General features: G+C 38.2%; 1 protein-coding gene across 1 annotated transcript in view; it reads right to left on the bottom strand.

The window, feature by feature from the left end:
- The window catches only part of RNF213 (ring finger protein 213), a 391,778-nt gene that overhangs the window by 34,182 nt on the left and 342,630 nt on the right, over positions 1-14,966 (bottom strand). The window lies entirely within an intron of this gene.

The raw sequence follows: 14,966 nt of genomic DNA on the forward strand, positions 1-14,966 counted from the left end.
TGTTCCGTTTGAATTCCAGTCTGTTCCTGTTATAGCATTTACCTTAAAATAGTCTTCCTTTTTAGTGGAGTTTGAAATGATAATCGTATCATCCAAATCATAGATACTATCAATCGCTTCCATACTTGTATTTATATAGCATTAAAATTGTTGAAACCCTGACCCAAGTATTTTAATGATTTTTTGTCGTTCTTGTGAAGATAGTTGAGTTTTACCTTTTTTTATTTCTTTGATTGCTTGTAATTTATGAGACTCCTTTTGAGCATCTTTTATACTCTTTATAGCACCCGCAACGGAGCCCACGGCAGAAGCAGTTGAACCAATTAGGTCTTTATGTTTAAGGATGGTTGAACCAATACCCATTAGAGTATCAATTATCCCATCTCCTTTATTTCGAAATTGATGACCTACACCTCGTTGTCTCTTAGGTTTATAGTATCCTCTACCCACATACCTTGTATAGTCTGGTGAAAGGAACATGCCCTCCCCTGTAATTATTTTATATTTTCCCAACTCGTGTTTTCTCACAATAACCATTATTTATTTATTGAAAAACTTCACGTAGGTGAATTCTGATGGATATAATTTCATCATTAAAGGATATCATACGATTATCTTGGTCGGTTATCCTAAAATTTACTCTGTATATGGTTTTTCCTGACACAGGTAAATAGACAAGATTTTTTGGTTCCATATTAAATTTATAACCAATCGGGGTTGAGTATGCACTGAATGAAAATATTGTATTTGTTCTTATTCCATCGTTATAAGCACCATCAATCAAATCACAATGAATTAATACTGAATTTATACCGGAGGATATTTGGATAACATTATCACTGTAAAACGTCCCGTTATTTTCAATCTTTTTTGAAGAGAAACCCAATAGCTCTCTAAACGAATTTTCAATCGTGAAATCAACTTTATAATTATTTTTAAGTTTAATAGTTGATTTTGAAGTGTGTTTTTGAATATCTATTACAATATTTTTTGGTTCATCACCTTTTTCTTTCATAAGGCGAGAGACTTCTGAAGATATTTGAGAAATCTCGTAAGCTCCAGGTGAAACGGTTATAGTTTTATATCCACTTCCTGGATTATAACTAAACTTGTTGTTTTTCTCTGTGATATTAAACAAGGTATTATAAGTTTCCATTGACAATAAAGATGCCTCATATGAGGTAAGGGGGTCAAGTTGTAGTGGGTAAGGGAATGAAGCTGTGTAATCGCTCGTTGTGAAATTAAAACTAAGAATTGTGCTTCTCATCTTATTTAATATCTAATAAAATATCTTTGTATTGACATTTATTAATTATTTTCATGTTCATCAACTGATCTAAAATGGCTGAGGATTCATTAAAACAATTGTTGTTTCCAGCCTTCTTACTACCTAACAACAATAATAGCCTATTAACTAATTGTGATGGGTCATTTGGAAGAAAACTAACACCCGAACCAAGCTTACTTAAAGCATCAATAATATGTTTCTCCTTCTCATTCTTCTTACTTTTACCAGCAACAGAAACTCCATAATCAAGTGCATTTAGCAACTCAATATATACCCTATCTTCCTCTCTTTCCATATCAAGTGGTTCCTCAAAATATTTTGAACCGCTGAATCCGGGGTTTGTTAGAAGAAACATTAATCTTGGAGTTAATTTAACATTTGGTTGAGTAGAACTCAAGAACATCAATTCATCATTAAATATCAATACCTTTTCTTCCACAAGATGAAACACTGCTGGTTCTTCTGTTGGAATGAGACCTGCTCTGGTTTTTGAACCCACCGAATATTCATTGTTTTGAAGAGCTTCCACAACATAATTAGGGGGTTGATTTACCTCCTCAAGTTTCCGAAATAATCCCTCGTCATCATATTCTAATTCACCAAGTTCTTGTTTTGTTATCTGACTAAAATCTTTGAGCATTTGAAGTTTTTTCGGAGTAAATTCTACCGTGGGAACTGTAGGTGAGTGTTGAGTTTTCAAAAGTGGTTTAAAGAATTTCTCTTGTTTTCTTTCAAAGGCTTCTTCACCAGTTAGTTTCTGTCTCCGTTTCTTCTTTATCTCTTCCTGTTGTTTAACAACTTTTGAAACTAATTGTTGATGTTCCTTAAACTTTCTTTCTCTTTCTTCAGTATTCATTTTCTGTATTTATTTATTGAAAAATATCATTTAGTATCTCATCTTGTTTCACAACAATATATTTATATTTTCCAATCGTGTGTTTCATATAATTTTCAAATTCTTTTTTACTACATAACGTAGAGCAATTATCTCTCCAAAAATTATTTACATCTATTGAATTTAACTTAAATAAAATAAAAGTATTGGCATTGTTTCTTATTGAGCGTCGAGGGAGTTGAAAATATGATTGACTAAGATATATACAATTACAAGAAGAATGTCTCCCTCTTGTATAGTAGCTATCCATTACTGTTTGGTTTCTCTCATTAACACAATCATCAAAGATGACGAGGTTCTTTTTTGATTTATCTAAATCTTGAGGTGAAGGTATATCATCCGTATTATCACTGAGAATACAAGTTATGGGTTTCGATTTTGATTTCTGTGTATCACAAAATAATTGTATTATATCTTCAATATTATAATCATTCAGTTTGTTTTGAAGTTTAAATAAACCGATAATGTCTTCCTTTTTAAGACCTGCATTAAAACCCTGTGAGAGTAGTTGATACTCGGGTTGAAAACTTGACTTTGTAAAAATTATTAAATTATCATAATCTAAAAAATTAGGACCAAGGAGCATCTTTAAAAGTAAACAGGTTTTCCCACATCCGCTTGAACCAACTATTAGACATCTCAATGAATTTGGAATGTTTTTATGGTTATTAAATTTTATCTTATTTTCCCAAACGGGTAAAAAATCATTCATTTATATATTTGGAAAACAAGTCATCCAACTTTTTTTGAGCTATTTTAGAAACTCTATATTTTATCCTGAGTTCTGGTTTAATTTCAAAATAATTCATTATTTTATTTATGTAGTATCTTGTATTAACATTTCCATTAAAATTATTTTGAATAATAAATATCATTAAACCCTTATACATTTCCTCAATACAAAGAGTCTCTTTCCTTGTAAGAAATGGTGTATTATCACCATAATGCTTAACATTCATCTCTCTTATTAATCTTGTAAAGTAATTCATTTTTGGTTCTAATTTAAAAGAGTTATATGTTTTTTTATATTTCTTATTATCATTAATTAGAATATAATCACAGAATAAACATTGTTTATATGAATCCTCATCATTAAGCCCCACTCTATCACAAGCCGGACAATTCTCTAATTTATCATATGGAGAGTCTGGAAATTCTAAATATCCTTCAGAACTTATCATATTTATGTGGTAAATTTTTACTTAAACTAAACGCAAGTTTATTCATTAATAAATACAATGTTTCAAAGCACAAAAGACAAATTTCAATCAATCTCTACTTCGGTGGAAGATATAGAAAAATATGTCAAAGATGTTAAATTGAACAAAGATAAATATGGAAATTTTTGGGTAAAACCAGTTATGGAAAATAACATGAGCCCCTCTATTTCATTTAAAGGAAGAGCTCTAACTATACCTGGAAAGACATCCATTAAAGTAAATCTAACAAAAGTTTCTCCTCTACTCCTGGCAATTTATTCAAAGCTTGAAAAAGTGATTGACCACGATACTTTGAAAAAGAATGATAAGACCATTAATAATTCTAGAGGAGACATTTGTATTTTCTTTAATAATCCAAAGGGTGTAGATCTAAGTAAAATGAATGATGTTAATATTTCTGGTGAAATGTCATTTCGTTCTATGATAGTTAGAGATTATTTAAAGATAACTTTTGATATAAAAATTGTAGAGATTGAATCTGTTAATGAAAGAAAGTATATAGATATTGATGGGAATATTTTTCTTGCTAATTAAATATGAGTCAATACAGCAGTGAAGATTTTACTATTTCATTGAACTCGGACGATAGTGATGATAGTATTTCATTGAACTTGGATGATGGTGATGATAGTATTTCATTGAACACAGATGATAGTTATGATACTAATAGTTTGTGCTCAAATGATAGTTATGAGAGTAGCTTTATTGATGACTCTGAGTATGATTCTGAGTATTCATGTGATAGTTATGACTTAGATGATTCTGAGTGAAAAAGTGTTTTAGTTTAAGCACAGTGATATATATAAAACGGAGCTGTAAAGCTCAAAAGTGTTTTATTTTAAGCACAGTGATATATATAAAACACCACGTTTTCTCACGCTATAAATATGGTTTATTGTGATACTTGCGAGAAGGAAGTAAAATATTATAAACAACATATTCTCACCGCAAAACATACATACAACATTTTAAACAAACTTTCCCCTCTTCCACCTGAAACAAAACACTGTTCTACATGTAATAAAAATATCCTCAAGAAAGGCTTCAAAATACATCTTAAAACAAATCTACATTTATCAAATTTTATCACAACTAAAAACTCTGATGGAGCATTCAAAGGACATATTAAAATAAGAGTCTTTAACTTCAAACCTCCTGAACCAGAGTCTATAGTTGATGCTGTAGAAATAGTTAAACCTGCTGTTCAAACGTTGATTGAAAAAACACTAAAGGAAATGAAACCACTTAAATTTTATATGGGAGTAAAATTAGAAATGACAAAGGATGAAGGAGTTATAGATGCACCATACATGAGAACTGAGCCACACTTTATATCTTCATATCAAGATTTTAAAACATCAGGAGTCTATGATGAACTTATTAAACAAGAGCAAGATGTGGATAATTCAATCGTAGGAAGTGGATTCAATATAGGAAAAATTATTTACATAGACATTCATATTCTTAAATCAGATCCTCTAAAAGCTTCTTCTTACATTGATTTACCCAGTGTTATCAAAAATAGAAAAGCAGTTATCAATATCAAAAATAAAGACAATAAATGTTTTCTCTGGTCTATTTTAGCACACTTACATCCTCCACATTTTCATGATGAAAGAGTATCTCATTATAAAAAATATGAGAATACATTAAATACGAAAGATCTAAAGTTTCCGATGACTTTAAATGATATTCCTAAATTTGAAAAGATGAATAATTTATCAGTTAATGTTTATGGTCTAACAGAAACAAACAACATTCAGGTTTTAAAGCTTTCTGACAATTGTAAACAAACTCATATTAATCTTCTATATTTTAATTCAGACGAAAATTCACATTATACATACATCAAAGATATTGCTAAATTAATAAAACCACAAGTCTGTAAGAGAACAAATAAAATATATATTTGTTTGCGTTGTCTTAACTTCTTCAATTCACAAGAAAGATTAGATAAACATTCAAATTATTGTGGCGAACATAAATCAACGGTAATCAATATGCCTAAAGAAGGCTCAAAGATCACATTCAAAGATGAAAATAAAAAGATCAAACATCCATTTGTTATATATGCTGATTTTGAAAGTATTTTAGAAAAAATTGATACTGCTTCTCAAGATCCAAAAGAATCATACACAAATAAATATCAAAAACATACTCCTTGTGGTTTTTGTTATTATATCAAATCATCCGTTGGTGATAAATATAACAAGTTAGAGATGTATAGAGGCTCAAATACCCCAGAGGAGTTTGTGAAACGACTAGAAAAAGACTGTGTTCGATTAACCAAGATAATGAGAGAAACCAATAAACCAATGTCCTTAACAAGTAAAGAAAAAAGGGAATTTATAAAAAACAATGTCTGTCATATTTGTGAGGAGAAAATTGGTAAAGGTCTAAAGGTTAGAGACCATTGTCATCTCACTGGTAAATATAGAGGTCCGGCTCATCAAAGTTGTAATATTAATTATCAACTCCCCTCTTTCATTCCTGTCTTTCTTCATAACAACGCTCATTATGATACACATCTATTTATCAAGGAACTCTCAAAGACTTCTGGAAGTATCTCAGCAATTCCAAACACGGATCAGAAATACATTTCATTCACAAAAACAATTCACACATCTCCTATTACTCATATCAGATTTCTTGATACATTTAAATTCATGGCAAGTCCATTGGTTAACTTGGTTCAAAATCTAAAAGAGTTTCCATGTCTTTCAGAGTATTTTTTAGATAAAGATTTTCTAACACAAAAGGGAATTTACCCCTATGACTATATGGACTCATTTGAGAGATTCAATGAAACACAACTTCCTTCAAAAGAAAATTTCTATAACAAATTAAATAATAGTCATATATCTGATAAAGATTATGTACACGCACAAAATGTTTGGGAAAAATATAACATCAAGAATCTTGGCGAGTATCACGATTTGTATCTCAAAACTGATGTGCTTTTATTGGCCGATGTATTTGAAGCCTTTAGATCTGTTTGTCGCACTGGATATGGATTGGATCCTGCTCACTACTACACAGCACCTGGATTGGCCTGGAGTGCGATGTTGAAAATGACAAAACAAGATTTGGATTTGATAACCGATGTTGATATGCTTTTGATGATTGAAAAGGCAAAAAGAGGTGGAATTTCACAAGTCTGCTCGAGTAGATACGCAAAAGCAAATAACAAATATCTTCCAAATTATGATCCAACTAAAGAGAGTTCTTACTTGATGTACTATGACGCGAACAACCTGTATGGCTGGGCAATGTCTCAGGCTCTTCCTTATGGAAAACTTAGATGGGTAAAGGAAAAAGACTACAAAAACGTTTTACAAGATGTATGTATCTCTACACAAAAAGAATTGGATGAAGAAAAAGTTGGTTATTATTTTGAAATTGATTTAAAATATCCAGAGGAACTCCATAACCTACACAAAGATCTCCCATTTGCTTGTGAGAAAGCAAGTCCAAAGAAAGAATGGTTGAGTGATTATCAACGATCGTTTGATATAGGTGAATCAACAGAAAAATTACTTACTACATTATATAACAAGAAAAATTATGTTCTACACCAAAGAAATTTGCGACAATATTTATCAAAAGGTCTAAGAGTAGAGAAGATCCATAGGGTTCTAAAGTTCAATCAAAGTCATTGGTTAAAGGGGTACATTGATTTTAATACACAAAGAAGAACAGAGTCAAAAACAGATTTTGAGAAAGACTTTTATAAATTGATGAATAATGCGGTCTTTGGTAAGACTATGGAGAATGTGAGGAAAAGACAAAATATCAGACTATCAACATCTTGGGAACAAGCATCAAAATTAATTAATAGACCGAGTTTTACTCGAGCTGAGGTCTTTACTGAGAACTTTTGTGCGATCCATTTGATTAAAGAGAGTATTGAAATGAACAAACCTATTTATATTGGAACAACAATTCTTGATTTATCAAAGTCATTAATGTATGATTACTTTTATAATAACTTGAGGAAGAAATATCAAAATGATGTTAATCTACTTTATATGGATACAGATAGTTTTATTTTGAAAATTAATACCAACGATGTTTATTCAGACATGAAAAGAGACATTAATATCTATGACACGAGTAATTACAGTCCAGAGAGTGAGTTGTTCTCTTCTAAAAATAAAAAGGTGATTGGAAAGTTCAAGGATGAATTAGGAGGAAATGTTATGAGTGAATTTGTGGGATTGAGGTCAAAGGCTTATGCTTATAAATACATTGTGAATAACGTTGAAAAGACTGATAAGAAGTTAAAAGGTGTAAAGAAAAATGTTATTAAAGAAACAATAAACTTTAAGGATTATTATAACTGTTTAACAACAAAGAAAGAAGAGTTTAGAAAGATTAATGGAATAAGAAGTTATAAACATCAATTATATTCAGAAGAGATAAATAAGAAAGCATTGGGGGCTTTTGATGATAAGAGGTTTATTTTAGAAAATGGAATTGATAGTCTCCCTTATGGTTATATAAGTATATAAGTGATAAGATATATATATAAGTGATAAGATATATATAAGTGATAAGATATACATAAGTGATAAGATATATATAAGTGATAAGATATATATAAGTGATAAGTTAAAAAGGGGGGGGGGGGTTGGGGATTTTAACGGGCTACCGCCGCCTTTTTTACTATTATATAAATGATAGAACCAAGTATCAACCAGACTAAAGAGTGGAGGTGTAATCAACCTTGGTATATAAATGGAAAACATAATGAATGTGAAAAATATCAAATAGGTATAATTGAAAAGGCAACTGGTAAAAAAGTTCACAAAACAAATAAGAGAATTAATTTAAATACCGGTGAATTGGGTAAAAAAGATGGAAATATTTTTGAGTGGACGGAAAACTTTGATGGTTGTCAGGAAAATATATACTTTAATTTAAAAATGGTATGTGGCACTGGAGGCGCTCAAGCAAGAACATTGAGGGAGGTTTACCATTTTATCTTAGCTCAGTTAAAATATCTTAATAAAGAACCAAACTCAAACATATTTTTTGTTAATATATTAGATGGTGAAGAGAGTTGTAGGAGAATTAAATTATTTCCCACGCATAAACAAATATTTGTAGGGTCGTTGTTTGAGTGGGTTATATTCACCAGATGATATTAAGAGTAAAAGGTTAAAAGGTCCATGAGGTCAGAAGGATCACAGGTGTTTAAGTGGTCTAATGAATAAGGATAACATGTCAAAAGGTTAGAAGGTTCGTAAAGAACAGGGTGAGAGAAATATAGGTGTTTAGGGGCAATGAGGGAGGGAAATAATTAATATGGAAGTGAATGGGTCAATGTTTGAGTGGGTCAAAGATTAATCTGCCAGATGATATGTAGAAGAAGGATGATAGGTCTATAAGAGAAAACAAATATTTGTAGTGTTTGAGTGGTCTAATGAACAACATTAAGGATAGGTACTACAGACAAAAGGTTCATAAAGATGAGGGTGGGAGAAATAGAGGTGTTTATGATTTTTGAAAAAGACAAGGGGGTAAATGACATTAGATAGGGATTTCCCATGTTAAACGGAGGTGTCCCAGAAGCAACATTATTACACTACTCATATGCCGTCACCGGAAGAGCCATATATGGCTCGCGAGGCATAGGTTCCCGACCGCGGCTATAGTGTGTCCCTTGGAAGTTTCTCGGTGTTTATCTTTCATAAATTAATCATTTGTTTGCCGCGGGTGAGGCCTTGCAGCCTCAGGCTTCCCCCGTCAAAGTTTGTTCCTTCCTTCGCTGTTTTGCTAGGTTTTTTGATTTTCCCTTCTCCCCCAAACATCACTGAACATCTACTCTTTGTCTAACGTTGTAAACCCCACACCCCCCCCCCCCCCCAAAAAAACAACAACAAAAAAAACCTTTAATTTCCCTTTCTCCTCGTGTGCTTTTGTCCCATCGTGTGCTTTTGTCTCTGTCCATGTGCGCTGTCCCACCCCGCCCCCATTATCGCCCTGCCTTCCACCTTTTGCCCTGTTCACGTGACTCATGGTTGTCCCTCTAGGCTCCCTCTCCCCATTGGTATTTTTGTGTTTATAAGATTGTTCTTCACGGTTCTGTTTAAATATGTTTCGACTTTCCCCTGGAGTGTTTTATTCAGTGATTTATTACAACACGCTGTTGTTCTTCCTATTTAAAAGGCTCCTTTCAATTTCCTCTTCAACTCATTCCATTTCAAAAAATTATTCAATCTCTTATAATTCTTTCTCACTACATGCCCTAAATTCTCATTCATTCCAGCCCTCCTCCATCGTTCTTAAACGGATCGCTAACTTGAAAATCACAACAAACCCAATTTGTTATAAATGTTCATCTTTCATTAATCATCCAATTTCTAAACTCCCCCCCTTGCTCCTCCCCTCCTAAACTCCTCCCTTGCCCCTCCCCTCCTAAACTCCCCTTTGCCCCTCCCCTCCAAATCTCCCCCCTTGCCCCTCCCCTCCAAATCTCCCCCCTTGCCCCTCCCCTCCTAAACTCCCCCCTTTCCCCTCCCCTCCTAAACTCCCCCATTGCCCTTCCCCTCCTAAACTCCCCCCTTGCCCCTCCCATTCAAAACTCCCCCCCAACCATCCCTCCCAAATTCTCCCCCCCTCCCACCTCCTCCTCAAAGCTGCCTCCTCCCCACTTCGTCTCCCTTCTATATCATACCGCCACCTCCCCCAACCTTCTACTTTCCTCTGCCCCACCTCAAACAACCCCTCACTGTGCCTCATCCCATCACCATCAAACCTTTCGTCCTCCTCATCCTCCCCTTTCTTGTAACTCTTCTGTAATCTCTGACGCACTATCAACTGCTCTTCCTACCTTCCCCTCTCATCCTTCATCTGGCCCGACCCCTCCCCTCCCCTGTCCTGCACCCGATGCTCCCCCTCTCTCCTCATTAACGGTATGGACCTCAAACATCCGGGGCCTTCGCCCAAACCTGATTGATCTCTCCATTCAGGTTGCTTCTGACAATCCGGACTTGATCTGCTTAACAGAAACTTTCCTCCTTCAAGATGTCTCTGATTCCTTAATATCTCTTCCTGGTTACTCCCTCCTCCGGTATGATAGACCTGAGCCTCGTCCTGGTGGTAGGGTGGCTATCTTTATCAAAAACGCTCTTCCTCACTCTCCTTGCACTGCCCTCTCTCCACCCCACCCCCAGGAGTACCTCTGGCTACGGCTTCCTCTCCTCTCCCACCTTTTGTTCATATGTGTTCTGTACCGTCCTCCAAACAGTGATGACTCCATTTACATTTCGCTGTCGGACAACATGGACCAACTTCTATCAACTCATCCAAACTCTCTCTTCCTCATATGTGGCGACTTCAACTGTCATCATGCCAGCTGGCTGGGTGTGGGTTCCTCTCTCACCAGCCATGGCACCTCAGCAAAGGACTTCTGCGACTCATTGGGACCGACACAATCTGTCAATTTCCCGACCCGGATCTCAGTCAATGGAGTATCTTCTCTTCTGGACTTGGTTATGACTAACTTCCCTGCAAATGTCTGCTGCTCTTCTTCTGCTCCAATCGGTTCTTCTGATCATGTGCTTGTTAAAGTGGACATCTCTCTGGCCATTCTCAGAGAGCCTCCTCAGCGCCGACGAGTCTGGCATTTCACTCAGGCCGACTGGCACGGGCTGCAAGCAGCCATCAATCACCTGGACTGGTCTCCCATCTCCACTGCCTCCGACATCAATTCTTCCTGGGATTTCTTCCAAAGCAAACTGCTCTCTCATGCACAGATTTATCCCATCTCGTCTTCAGTTGTCTTACCCTTCCTCCCATCCATGGTACACTGAATCTTGTGGTGAGGCAGTTGCCCTGAAACAACTTGCCTTTGCCTCTTGGAAGGCAAATCCAACTGAAGGCAATCTCAGTTCCTTCCACCAAGCGCGGAACAAGTGTGTGTCTACCCTCAGGAGTGCCAGGAAGCACTATCTCTCCACACTCAAGATTGAACTCTCAAACCTGTCTCCTTCCTCCAAATCTTGGTGGCATCTGGTCAAATCCGTTTCTGGTGTTTGTTCCCCCTCCATCCCCTCCCTTACCTCAAATGATTACACAGTTGACACCGCACATGACAAAGCCGAATGCCTCAACTCTGTGTTTGCCTCAAAATCTTGTGTCCCAAACCCATCTCTCTCTGTTCCCACCTTTCCCAGTCGAACCCAACTGCTCCTGGACTCTCTGTCCTTCTATCCTGACAAGGTGTAGAAGTTTTTGTCAAACCTCGACTCTGATTCTGCAACTGGACCAGACGGCATCAGCCCACGGGTCCTAAAATCCTGCTCTGCTGCTCTATCTCACCATCTCTCAGTTCTTTTCCCCCTCTCTTTTGCTCAAGGTCATCTTCCAGCATCTTGGAAATCAGCAAACATTACCGCTTTACACAAAAAAGGTGCAAAAACAGATCCTTGCAACTACAGACCAATCAGCCTGCTTCCAATTATATCAGCAAAGTCATGGAATCCATCATTGCTTTGGATATCAAATCCTTCCTCTTCTCCAATGGCTTGATCTCTGATCATCAATTTGGATTCAGACCAGGTCATTCCACTCTGGACATGTTGCTTCTGCTGTCTCAACAATGGATGGAGGTCCTCAATGCCAAACAGGAAATCAGAGCTGTCTCACTTGACATATCACATGCCTTCGATATGGTCTGGCACACAGCTCTGCTCACCAAACTCTCCTCCTATGGTATCTGTAATGAAATTGTATCTAAGTTGAACCCAGGTGTTATGCTCTCTCTAACCACTGAGAGGCGTCTATAAGAACTCGGACAGCTATCGCTCCGGAACATTCCTGACATTTAATCCGTGACACGTAGACTCGAATGGTGCGTATATGTGGATGATCTAGGCTTGCTTGCACTGATTGATCATTGCTGAACTCCTCCTTGATTACATAATCCTGATATATTGCATGATTGTATTTCTAAAGGATGTTGCCAGAGATCGAATTGTCATTAAACCTACTATTAGGACAATGTTGTGGATTTGACTTTCATAACAATTAATGACAATTCGTCTCTTCGTCTGAACGAGAACAAGAGGCGAACGAGAGCGACATGGCGAGTAACAAAATGATCCAGGTGCCGATCTTCGCGGCTGACCCTCAAGTGGCGGACGCGGCTGCCGAATTGACACACAGGCTGAAAACCTTGGATAACCAATTCAAGGCTCAGGAAGCCGTCGTCACCGATGAAACGAAACTAGACGTATTGCAAACAAAGGTACACCACATCGTGTACCGGGCAATCGAACAATGTGAAACGTTCGATGCTGCCGTGGCAGAGCTGAAGCGTATTTACATAAAAAAACGAAGCGCGGTCTATTCCTGGCATTTGCTCGCAATACGACGACAACAGCCCACGGAGACTTTAGATCACTTTGCTCAAGACCTCTGACGTCTGCTGAACGAGAGTGCCCCAGAGGTACGTACTCATGAACAATTCTGTGATGATCTTGTTCGCGATTCTTTCGTCGCTGGACTTAGGTCCCCAGTCGTTAGACAGAGACTTCTTGAAGAAGCCGATTTGACACTCGCCGAAGCACTACGGCTATCTCACGTCTATACCCAAGCACGGGAACAATCCAACGCGTATGAACACCCATACGTCACTCCGGGGACATCTCGACAAACTCGACCGGAGAGAGCGACCGCCGAGGTCGTGAATGCCGCCTTGGCACCTCCGCCGGAATCGGAGGCCCCGGCCACTCCCGAGGAGGATCCTGATCCGGGCTTGACGGCAGCCGCAGCAGCTGGACCCAAGCCCGGAAGTAACGCTATGTGCTATTTCTGCGGGAATCGAAATCATCTCAGGTCTGTTTGCCCGGCTAAAAATGCGAGATGTCATTTGTGCTCAAAGCCGGGTCATTTTGCAAAAGTTTTCCGATCGTCGTTGCGGGGCAAACGAGCCCGCTCGACGATGAATGTGCTTATCGCCGAGCCAGTGGACCGAGCGGTGTGCGGGGCACCTCGCCCGACTTTTTTTTTTTTTTGTATACTGAATCGAGGCTCGTGAAAGAGCTGACATTTACTTCACAAACAAATCAACCAGACAAACAAAATATATAAAAAGAGGGAGCGGAAGACAAGAGAATGGGAAGCACACAACCACTTGAGAGCACACAACATTTAAGAGCAGGGAGATGTGTGGGAGATGTGTGGGAGGGAGAGGGCTTGGGGGGAGGTGGCGTGGGAAGGGGGGGGGGGTGGGAGGGTGGGAGAAGTATAAAACACAAGGACACCAAGGACTTCCAGGACAGAAGTTGGTATTTCAAAAAGTGGAATTGAGGTGAAATTATCGGGGATAGAAAAGATCAAGGTTTTGGATGGGGGAAGATAAGAGATGGTGGTGAACAGCTGTTTTAAAGACCTGGAGGGTGGAGTGGGATTGAAGAGAGTGAGGGAGTTTGTTCCAGAGGTGAGAGAAAAGAGGAATGAAGGAGTGAAGGTGAGTAGAGAGTCTTGATTTTGGCAGTTTAACCATAAGAGGGTTGCAGGCAGATCTTGTGCGACCTGTAGGAATATTTGCGGGACAGAGCCCAGAGAGAGCTGGGAGGGCAAGGCCAGAAAGGAGTCGGTAAAAGACGGAAAGACCACCAACCTGTCTGCGGTGAGTGAGTGAGAGGCCCTTGGAGTTAGCTTCATCGCGGGAGATTCCAATGATTCTGAATGCTTTGCTTTCAACTGCGTGAAGACGAGCTAGGTGTGAGGCAGGAGCACCAGCCCAGAGGGGAGAGCAGTATTCCATTGAGCTGCGGATGAAAGCCTTGTACGTGGTGAGGAGCTCAGGTGTGCCAAGGAAGGACTTCGCACGACGGAGGATGCCCAGTCGGCGACTGGCTTTGGAGGCCAGATTTGAAATGTGGTTTTCCCAAGAAAGATCATGGCAGATTGTGAGACCCAAAAGTTTGAGTGACAGAACTTCTTGGAGAGGATTATTCAGAAAGTAGATGGGAGGGTTGTCCATTCGGTCTTTTCGGAGAGACATCGTAAGAGTGTGAGATTTGTCAGGATTGAAAGACATGTTCCACTTGTTTGCCCAGTCTGTGATTTTGTCCAGGTCTGCAGAGAGTGAGGAGGCTGCAGACTGCCGATCTGAGGGATGAAGAATGGAGCGACAAAGAGTAGAGTCATCAGCAAAGAGATAGAGAGGATTTTCAAGAGAGTCGGAGAGATCATTGATGAAGACCAGAAAAAGCACAGGGCCCAGAACACTGCCTTGGGGAACTCCAGCCTGAACAGGAAGAGGAGATGAGAGAAACCCATTCAGGGCAACACGTTTACTACGACTAGAGAGGAAGTCCGCCAGCCATGCGTGGAGATTTCCATGGATACCAACAGAGGAGAGTTTGGCGAGCAGAGCGGGGTGCCAGACCGTATCGAAGGCACGTGATATGTCAAGGGAGACAGCTCTAATTTCCTGTTTGGCATTGAGGACCTCCATCCATTGCTGAGAAAGCAGTAGCAGCATGTCCAGAGTAGAGTGACCAGGTCTGAAACCAAATTGATGATCAGAGATCAAGCCATTGGAGAA

Source organism: Myxine glutinosa, chromosome 7 (assembly GCF_964187855.1).
Source record: "Myxine glutinosa chromosome 7, kmMyxGlut1.1, whole genome shotgun sequence".
NCBI lineage: Eukaryota > Metazoa > Chordata > Myxini > Myxiniformes > Myxinidae > Myxine > Myxine glutinosa.